The sequence below is a fragment of the Podarcis filfolensis genome (genome assembly GCF_964270895.1).
Source record: "Podarcis filfolensis genome assembly, chromosome: 14".
Lineage (NCBI taxonomy): Eukaryota > Metazoa > Chordata > Lepidosauria > Squamata > Lacertidae > Podarcis > Podarcis filfolensis.
Genome location: NC_139616.1, coordinates 6406071 through 6417138, shown reverse-complemented (window position 1 = coordinate 6417138; position 11068 = coordinate 6406071). Strand labels below are relative to the sequence as shown.

Here is an 11068-nt window from a genome sequence, read left to right as displayed (position 1 = left end):
CTTCAGGGTCTCAGTCAGGAGTCTTGCACAGCTATAGAGGGAGATGTTGGCAGCTGAACCTGAGTCCATGACTGCCAGTGAGCTGCGAAGGAAAGAGTTTGTCCCTTGAGACGTTGACCTTTAACGTAACAGTGATAAAAGGCAAAGATGAGAATCATCAGCAAAGCATGGCATTCAACTGCAGAAGAGCTCACAACTCTTCTGCCTCCTACGCAGTGTCCTCACAATTTGTTTTTGAACCAAGAACTTGCTTTTCTGGTACGTGAGGAGCATTCACTTCATCTGTTTTAGTGAGTTACTATGTATTTGTAAAGGGGGAAGTGAATTTTTAATAGGCTCCAGAGAGACGCCTTGCATAGATCAGCTTTAATATTTAAATATACAACGGGTCTTATGATGAATCATGGCTAAAGGGACTGGCTGGGGAGACAAATGCTCTTTACTCATCTCGAACGCATTTCCAAGCCCACCATCCTTCACTCTGCTGCTTACAGACACAAGTATAAATTGCATGTCAGTTTAACACAAGGGGGGCAATTTGCATTCTATGACCAATTTACAATAGCAATAATCTATAAGCTCTGTTCTCTGGAAACAGAGCTCAGGAACATGGAAAGCTCCTTCCTCCCAGCTCAGTGCTATATTGTCTGCTATGACTGGTCTCATGCAGACCCCGTCACCAGGTTCTTTTAGCTGGATTGACCCTGCCTGGGGCCTTCTGCATGCCAAGGCAGCTGTTCTGCTGCTGAGCAGTAGTCCCTTTCCAGCTGGATCTTGAGGCCTTCTGCCAGATTTCTCAGTGTCGATTCAGTCCCAAGATCAGGTGTCCCTTTGTAACTAGAGAGAGACAATTGGTGGCTACAGAACCGTGGCAGCCAACTACGGGAAAGCCCTTAAAGCAGAGCATACCAGGCCTAGGACTCTAGAACACATAGGCAAAGCACATTCCAGCAGGCTGTGAAGAAGGTGCTAAATCATAGCTGGATGTTCCTGCACATTTATTACAGCAACTATGTTTTTGTTGCACTTCTATGCTATGGAGCATTTCTGATATTCAAAGCAATTTGTGCACATTCTCAGGCATCCTTGCTACAATTTCCCCAAAGGTGATACACATTGGTTGGTTGGAATGACATAGAAAAATCCATAGGTGTACAAATGTAAAAGGCTACCTGTGTTTCGGTTTGTGTATTGGTTTGAGAAGAAAGTGTGAAGTAGGTGGCTCTTTTTCATTAAAATGTAATCAAGATCAAATGTCTCCCTCATCTTCCTCATCCATGGAGAAGGGCCACGTGGCTCAGCGGCAGAGCATGGGATAGCTCAGTCGGAGGAGCATGACACTCTTAAATTCAGGGTTGTGGGTTCGAGCCCCACATTGCAGGGGGTTGGACTAGATGACCCTCATGGTCCCTTCCGACTCTACAATTCTATGAGTCTCTGTTCTGCATGCAGAGGACGTACATTCAGTCTCTAGGGAGGGCTGTGGAAGATGCTTGCCTGAACCTTGGAGAGCAGCTGCCTGTCACTGTAGACAGTATTTGACTGGATGGATCCATGGTCTGGCTAGCATTACCAAGCTTCCTGTGTTCCATGCATAGTTCATGAAACCAGGCACAGAAAGATATTGGCTTTGGACACAGCCTAGGTGCCTTTCCATAGCAACATGAGAAGCAGGCGCTGAGGGGAGCTGTCCAGGTCATAACCATAAATTAAGTCCACACTGGAGGGAGCCTTTGTGGTCCCAAGAGTCAGCTGGCTGTCGAGTAAGGGTCAAGGTTTGTGCTGTGTGGATGCACCCCTCAGGCAGGCTGCCACCCCTTCCTCTGGTCCCTTGCTGTGCCTGGGAGGCCAAGCTGGAGAAGCCTGAGGTGGTGAGCTGGAGGTGCCACCGCCATAGAGAGGACTTCTTCACCATCTGTGATCCTTGTGAGCGAAGCCGTCGGGAGTCCTGTACTCCCAGTAGGGTCACCCAAGGCGGTGAGGTCAAAGGGGAGGAGCTGGATAAAGAATTATCCAAGAAGTCCTCAATGGCAGAACAGGCGGAAGATAACAAGCGGTATGTTACAACGGCTGTGAAGGCAGGTGAAGACTGCAGCAGATAATAATCTACCGGTCGTCCTGATACTCATTGGAATAGAGCCTTACTGCGAAGACTGTGTGTTGGTCCATGTGCACCGATCTCCACATACAAAACAAATTCAGGCACAGGCATCTTCCAAAAACCGATCCCAGACTTTGTGTATGCGGATGGGGACAACAGCGTCAGCAGCTGCAGCCTAGAACTCTGCAATCGATGGCGCGGCCTGCAGGAGGAGAAGGTGCACATGGTGGAGATGCTGGGCGCTGAGCATCTCGACATGGTCTTTGACAAGCGCACCCTCAACTGCCTTCCCAGGGTCTTTGTGAAACTCATCTCAGGATGGGGTATTGGGTGTGCCTTATCTCTGTCAGTTAATGTGTGGACACTGCAAGGCACCATGCAATGCAAGGGCTAGGGTTTTGCATGCTAGGCTCGGATGGCTGCTTTTGAACAGTAAATCATAACACAATGTTTTTTCAACTCAATAATTTTTTAAAAATATATTATTTTATCTGTTGGAGATAAAGATCTTGTACATTATCCCTTCCCTTGCACATTGTTTCCTCACAACTGTCTGGTGAGGTGGGTTAGGCTGAGAGGTTGTAATTGGCTCAAAGTGACCATGTGAGCTTTACAAAGAAGCTGGAATTTGAACCTGGCACCTGAGTGTGTTGGGCGGGGGGTGGGGGGCAACACTGAGCTTGCACAATCTTCCTTGGTGTCGGAATTGGAATGCTAAAAGCAGGTAGACTCAAGTTCCAGAAGGCACAAAACGCTACAACTTGATTTTTGCGGGCTTCATTGTGTGGGGACTACAGTGTTGTGTTTAAAAGTCTGGTTTTGTACATTTTTCAGATGAAGCCAAATTTCTTCCATACCATCACCTCCATGGTGTGTGTGTGTGTGTGCGCGCGCACGCACGCACGCAAACTAACGGTTCAGCTCAGGTGCCAAAATGTCTTGGGCTGGCCCTCTTCCAAAGCGTTACTAATTGTGAAGGCAAAACATTGCAACCATGGCTAGTAGTCGCTGTTTGCCTTCTCCTTCATTGTCTGATCCTCCTTTAAAACCATCCCAGTTGTTAATACACTGCAGTGTCCAGACCGGACTAGGACCCGGGTGTCCAGGCTTCAAGTCCCCTCTTGGCTATCAAGCTCCCTGGGTGACCTTGGACCAGGCTTCGGGCTCTCAGCCTAGCCTACCTCACAGGGTTATTGTGAGGCTAATTTGGAGAGAGGCATTGCATCTTGTACACCACTTTGAGTTCCTTGGAGAAAAGATGGAATTTTTGTGTAATAATACAATAAAACACCAAGAAAGGCCTCTAGGTGCACAAACATGTTTTAAAAAGATGCCTAGAGGGGACAGATGTGGGTGAGCATCCAGGCAGAGAGAGAAGGCGGCTCCATAATGCAACGAAGCCTCCCACAAAAAATAATAAAAAGATTCAACCCGCTGGAACCTATAACACACCATGACCAAATGATGGACCACTAGCCCGCCAACACCTGGGCAAACAGGTGAGTTTTAAGGAGGTGCCAGAAACTGGACCACAGTCCTGGCCTGCCTTATTTTCTCGATTACCCACAGGGATGCAAAGCTGGGAGGATTTGGGGAAACTCTTAAGGAGAGCCTAGATCCAGCTGCCTGAGCCTTCTGCTTGGGGGTAAATGCAGGGCTGGGCCAGATGCTTGGTAGCTGCCTGAAGTCATCCAGTGGTGCCCTGGGCCTGGCAGAGAGAGCGTTCCTGGAGCCCAGAGCCCATTGGCTCCAGTCCTTGGCCAGGCTCTGACCTCACAACCAGCTGGGGAATCCTGCGGAATGTTTTGTTTCCTAGGAGGCCAGGTGAGTTCTAGGAGCCCTGGGTCAGTTGAAAGCCAGTTGGATCAGTTAGCAGCCCATAAAGCAGCGATCCTTCTTTTGTGGTCTTGAAAGCCTTTTGTGGTCTTTCTGGCTCTGAAGATCTTTTTCATAATGTGCCGCTGGTGGCGTAGAAGGTAAAGTCATGGGAAAGAGAGGAGGCATCCTGAAGATTTGTGCCCCCACCACATACCTAGTTTTTAAAGATGGTCCAGGGAGTTTTCTGATGAATTTTCTGAGTTTCTTTTTTTGTCACCATCCAAATTGCAACAGAATTGCAACAGTTGGAGTCCCGTAGCAACATCTGGAGGGAACCAAGTTTGGGGAGGCTTGATGGAGAAATCAGGGTAATTTAGCATTGTAACACTGGGTGACTGGCCAGTGGTTTATCCTGGCTCTGATCAGGAGTAGCCAGAATCAGCCACTGGTTGTCCAATGTGGAAAGTGGAGCAGAGGACCTTGTTAGTTAGCCCTGGGGATCAGCTCTGCACTCTTTGCAAAATAAGAAGTAACTGGGGGCACCTTTTGTCTGTTTAAAAAGTTGTAGTGACTTGACACAGAGTTAGTTAGGTGCGGTTTTTATAATTTTTTAATAATTTTCATTTATATTACAACAATAGTTCAACTATAATTCTAACATTTTGAACCTCAACTTCCTTCCCCCTCTTTCTGTGGTTCCTTATATTTATTTTCATATTTTCTGCATACTCCAAATTATCTTAACTCATTCTTTTAATCATCTGTTCTCATATATATTTTTGAAACTGTAGGTTTTGCAGCAATCCTGCCAATGTCTTAATCTGTTTACAGTTTATTTGTAAATATTCAATAACCCATTTCCATTCCATTATAAAATGTTTAGTGTCTTATTCTTCTTATTCTTTAGTTTCTTATTCTTTTGGTAAGCTTTGCCATTTCTGCATAATCCATTAGTTTTACTATCCATTCTTCTTTCATTAGGACATCTACTTCTTTCCATTTTTTGGCAAATAACATTCTTGCAGCTGTAGCTGCATATATAAATGCATTTCTATACTGTTTAGGTAGTCTGATCCTATAATTCCCAAGAGAAAAGCTTCTGGTTTTCTTACAAATGTTATCTTAAACATGTTGCGGCCTCCTTGCCTGGGGAAGGGGGCCCAGTTGACGGGAGAGGTTGGTGGGTGGTGGGTGTCCTCCCTGAGGTTTCCCTGCCTGGGTATTTGGGCCTGGAGAACAGGGCCAGAGTGGGCATCAGTTGGGATGGTTTGGCCCACAGAGGACAGAGTTGGCTTGTGCCATCTCAGCCACCCAGGGAGCTCATGGGCGCTAGAGGAAGCAAGACTAGGAAGCATCCTGGGCAGCAGCTGCCTGTTTGCAAAGAACCTGGTGGCATCTCAAAGGCTGACCCTTTTAACATGGAGGTTCCCTGTCTCTCAGCAGAGGTGGAGCGGCCAGACAAGCAAACCATCAAGGACCTCATGTCCCAGATCTCAAAGAACATCGAGAGGCTGAAGGTGAGGAGTCTGGGTGCGAGAGGGTGTCCTAGCAGCCAGAGGAATAAGGGTGGGGGCAGACCCTTGGTATGCCAGACCTATTTCCTCCTCTGAACACTTTCCAACATCTGCACATGGCTATGAGAGGCAGGGCAATGACCTGAATCTTCTGTACGTGCACTCCCCACCCACCCCAGGCACCAGCAGGGGTTGCTATGCCAGGGCTCCTCCGCTGGGTGATGGGGACGGACGCACGCCCTTGCGACAGCTTCCCTTCTTTTCAGAGGCCCCTAACCCCTCCCCTCTGGGCTCCCCTTTTTACAGGAGATAGATGAGGAACAATGGGAGAGATACACCTCAGAGGCCTCCCAAACCATCTCCTTCTCCATCTCTTGAAATCAGCAACTGATGACTGTTCCTCCGAGCCAGGTTATGAGGCCCAGTGTTTTATGGATGGCGAATTGCTAAAGCTGGAGAATCAGGGTGCTGTTGGTGAGGACCTCGAAGGGACTGGAGGTCCAGTGGTGAGGCCGCGTACCGAAGAAGCAGACCTGGTGCAGCAAGGAGCAGAAGCCATGTCAGCTCAGCAAGCTGCGCAGTTCATTAATCTTGGCAACACTGCCCAGATGGAACGTCTGAATGGTAAGAACTACTTGACTTGGGCTCTCAAGCTTGAACTGGTTCTAAAATGTCATAGACTTTGGCACTGTGTGGAAACTGGTTTGAATCCACAACCCTCTGAGCAGGAACGTGAAGAGGATGATAGAGCCAGAGTGCACATTTTGTTGGCTCTAGAGGAACCACAGGTCCTGCACATTGCAGATTTGGACTCTGCCAAAGAATATTGGGATCGTCTACATCAGATACACCTCTCTGACAGTGCTGGTTCAATAATTGGACTAACTAGGAGACTGTATAGAACAGCGCTACCTGAAGTTTAACTTCACACCTCCAGACTTTGCGCATGTTATTTCTCCAGTTGCAAAGGAGAGGTAAAAGATTTCCAGACCTGGATCAAGTCTATATCCTGCTATCCAGTCTCCCACCAAGCTTTAATGTTGTGATAGCCTCTCTTGAAAGCATGAGGCAAGAAGATGGCGTATGTAACAACCCGTCTACAGGAGGAATCTGAAAAGCATGTGGAAAAGATGAGTGAGAAGGCAGGCCAGAGGAGTTTGAGTCGCCCTGCTAACCAGAAACCCAGATTCTCAGGAGGAGATGGGACCGAAGAACGCTCCATGGGTCATGCCATGTTGGCAAAGAAATGCTATCGGTGTGGCAAGCTCGGGCACATGAAGAAAGATTGCCGTGTGAAAAACCCAGGAAAAGCGAGCGATCCACATGAGACAGAAAAGCGGACACATGTCATCTCAGCAGCCGCAAGAAAAGAAAAGAAAATTTCTCCAGACAGCTACATTTTGGACTCTGGCTCTGCCAGAATCATAATGAACAGCCCTGACTGCTTTACAACACTCAGCAAATTGCCAAAAGAAAAGAACAGCGTTTGTCTTGCAGATGGACGGCATTGCCCAATCTTAGGTATAGGTACGTGTTGTTTGCCATGCCTAGATGCAGAATTGAGGGGTGTATTGTTTGTTGAAGAACTAGAATTTTCTTTATTGTCAATTTCATGCCTTACCAATGTTGGTTTTGAATTTATTTTTGAGGGTGATGAATGTTTTATTAAGAAGGAGGGCAAGGTAATTGCTTCTACAAAAATGGTGGGTGGCTTGTACCCTTTACAGCATTCTCCGCCCAGTGATGGGGTCAGAGAGACCTATAGCTGGAAAAAACGATGTGTTAATAACTGAACTATGTCAGCAAAACTCTAATTGCCCACATAAAAATTGCATCCATGCTTTGCACAGAAAAATGGGGCATGCAAGTTTCAAATACCTAGAGAACATGCAAAAAATATGTAAAGATTTAAATGTTAACCAGTGTAGCACATACCTTGATTGTGCTATTTGCAAGCAAGCAAAATCAAAGATGCAGCCAGTACCAGGTAGAAGTGATAGAATTTCTACACATGCTTTGCAACTTGTTCATTCTGACTTAATTGGTCCTTTTCCAGAGAGTGAGGGAGGATCTAGATATGGCCTAATTATTGTTAATAAAACAAGGTATTCATGGCTATATCTATTGAGAAACAAATCAGAATGTGCTGATGCTTTTAAGTCCTGGAAGGTATGGGCAGAGAGTCGTTTTCAAAGGCCACTTATTCAACTCCAAACCAACCAAGGAGGCAAATATTTAAGTAATCATTTCCAGGCATGGCTTAAACGCCATGGAGTAACACATCGTCTCACATGTCCAAATAGTCCCTGGCAAAATGGAGTTGCAGAGAGACGTGTGGGTGTCATACAAATTGTAAAGGACAGCTTGTTAACTGATGCTGGATTGCAAAATGATGCAAAACTCTGGGGAGAAGCTCTCTTGACTGCCAATTTTTTAGTGAACCGTACTTTCACTGCCACAGGTGATATTCCCTACAGAATGCTTTTTGGGAAGGAACCGGATTACGCAGGTTTACATGTGTGGGGGAGTTGGGCTTTTGTTCATATCCCCAAGTATCTGAGACGCAAAGGTGAGCCTAAAACCAGAAAGCTACGTTTCATTGGCTATCAGGGCTATTCTAGCAGACATTATCGTTTTGCTTTGGGACATGGCCAAGTAGTCATTTAACAAAATGCTGAATTTGCTGAACAGGATAGGTGGGAACATGTTCATGCCAATCCTAGTATTTTAATTCCTCTCTCAGTACAGCCACAGGAGCCTCTCAGGCAGGTTTAACCACCAGTTGCCATTGCAAAGCCACAACTCCCCCAACTTCTTCACAAATAGTAGAGAAGCAGCAGCTGGTGAGGAAGAGGGTTATATAAAACATCTCTGCAGGTTCTTGGTGATGAACTTGCGTAACGCAGCCCATTCAAGTTCTGCCAAAGGTAGATACAGACTACTGGAATTTGAGACCCAGAAATCAGATTGATAGGACAGTCGTAGCGTCAATGAGGTTGCAAGAGGTCTGCTTCTTTTTTACTGAACACGTCAGCATACTTGGCATACTTGGCTGGCAGGTCGGCAAGCCCATCCTTCTCCATTCCTGCTGCCAGGATTGCTGGTGCCAAACAGACATGGCCCAAGCAGCCCAGGACACCAAAACTGATTGTCCTCTGGGACCAACTGATGTGTGGATCATGGGCCTCCAACCACTGCAGGCCCAACACAAAGGGGAAATGGAGTGCAGAAGCCAAATAGAACTCCGCCTCCTCACTATGAGTCCCCACCTGCAACTGCAGCTTGTCCGCTGCCCAAGTCCCAGGGCCAAAAGCCAGCCATCAATTGTTTCTACCACAAGAGGTGGTTGGGTGGGATCTCTGGGGATTCCCTGCTGGGTAGCAAAGTCCATGCCCACGAAGTTGGCCATAGCTTCTGAATCTATCATGGCCCAGGTCTGCAGGGCTGGTCTCCCTGGAGCTGTCAGGGCAACGGACACCACCAGGTGCTTGGAGGGTGTGGGGCGAGGCATACTAGAAGTACAGTCCAGACCCCGGCTTAGTAGCCCACCTAAGCCAGGGGGATTCCGCTTCCCCGGCAGGGAGCAAACTCCCTCTTTGATGGGCATGTGGCTGCCATATGTCCCCCGACTCCAGTAGAGACACAGTCCCTCTCTGCGTCTCCTTTCATTCTCAGCCGGTGTAAGATGAGGGCGATTTCCCCCAATTTGCAGTGGCTCCTCAGCAAGAGGCGCTTTCAGAGTGCGTTGGGGCACAGAACCCCCTGGAGAAAGTGCCACCAGATGGGTCCTGCCCCGGGCTTTGCACTGTTGTAGGCATCCATCAATCCTGAGGCACAGGTGAATCAGGTTTTGCAGGTCCGCCATGCACTCTGAGTGGGTTAGTTCGTTTAGAATCTGGTCTGAAAGCCCTTCTTGAAACTGGTCCACTAGAGCTGATTCCAGGGCAATGCCTGTGCCAGCAGCTGAAATTCACTAGCATACTTCCCCACCATCCGATTCCCATTTCATCTCCCTGATTAGGTGGTTGGCAGTCTGGGTCCTCATGGGGTCCATGTACATGGCTTGGAGCTGTTGGCTGAAGGTGTCAAAATCGGCCAGCACTGGACTCTCTTGTTGCAGCAAGACCCCCTCTTTGACGGTCATGTGGCTGCCATACATCCCCGGCCTCCACAGTAGAGAGACAGTCCCTCTTTGCATCTCCTTTTGTTCTCAGCCATCGTCAAATGAAGGCATAGTCCGGAGCTGGTTGGGGCATTCTGGGATATAGAAGTATATTTGCCCGTATTTATAGATAATCCTATTTTGTGAGGATCTGTCTACAGTGTTAATACTGTCCTCATCTAGGGCAATAGCTTTACTTATTTTGGCATGATCCCACCCCCATTCTCGCATTGAAATCCCCACATAACAAAAGCTCTGTAGGGAATGTTTCCTCAATACGTGTGGGTTTTTATACAAACACCTCTTCCCCGCCCCCCCCCCACCAAAAATACAAAAATGTAAAAATGTCTGTTGTTCCTATTATGTCACTGAAAAACCACACACCCAACCATCCCCCAAAGTTGTTTAGCATTCATTCAATTTAGAATCAGCTCTTTTAAGCTTTATTTTTATTTTTTTGCTGTTCTCAGAAATCCTAACCTTGCTGGTGCCACTCAAAAAAATGGGAATTTTCACTGCCTCAAAGCCTATCTATTTTGATGTTTCTGGAAGCTGGTTTGGGTTATGTGCTGACTTGTAGTTTTTTATGCATTCTACTTAAAAACAAACAATAAAAAACAAATTTATGGACTCTGTACGGAAAGAAGTTGAATTCTGTGACCTCAAAGTGCCTTTGCTGCATAAAGGTCAGAATCAGTGCTGGTCCTGGGGGATGGATGTGGGCAAAGAGATGCTGGCTCCTTTGCAGGAGAAGGAAGCTTTCAGGGTGCACAATTGTGGAACTCTAAACCACAATCTACACCATAATATTGGATTCACCAATCACCTAAGCACTCACACACAATCACCTTTGGGTGGTTCAGACAATGGCTGTCACTTGTCAATAAATAGAAGGGAGGTCCACCCGCCAGGAAATAGAAAGGAACCCACCCACCATTGTCTTCCAGCAGATCCTAGACAGTGGTGCCGTTCCAAGGTCAAGTCCAAAGGAGGGACAGTCCAGTGCCATCTCCATCACACACACACCCCTTTACCCAGGCCTGCACTACAAGGGTAGCCTGACCTTTCTCTTCCCTCAATGTCTCTCGGTGAGGAGTGCAAGCATGAGAAACAGATCCAAGATTTACAGGATCATAGATCTGTCTGTGAATGTGCTTCCATCACTGAGCTCTCAGCCTTTTCACACACAAATCCTCCTCCCTTCAAGTCTTTGGTTTCAGCAGCCCAATAGCAACTGTTACGTCTTGCTAGCATTAAACAGTTGAAAACCTTTGTTGATGTACTACAAATCACCCAGAAATTCACCAGTCGATCACAGCCTCTCACCCACCCCCTCTAGCCTGTGGAAATATGCTAGTACATGGCAGCTCCATGCAGGATATAGATCTGCCAATATTTCTTCTTTAAGCAGAATAAGACTGCATGCTGGATTTTATAAGTCCTAAGGGGCTACCTGCCAAGCATCACTTCACA

At 47.1% G+C, this 11068-nt stretch overlaps 1 long non-coding RNA gene across 1 annotated transcript; it reads left to right on the top strand.

Annotated features, from left to right (window-relative positions):
* Positions 1-3997: 3997 nt before the first annotated feature.
* LOC310748749 lies at positions 3998-10225 on the top strand. Its single transcript, XR_014541352.1, has 2 exons — positions 3998-4077; positions 10066-10225. It is a non-coding gene; the product is annotated as an uncharacterized lncRNA (long non-coding RNA).
* The last annotated feature ends 843 nt before the right edge of the window (positions 10226-11068 follow it).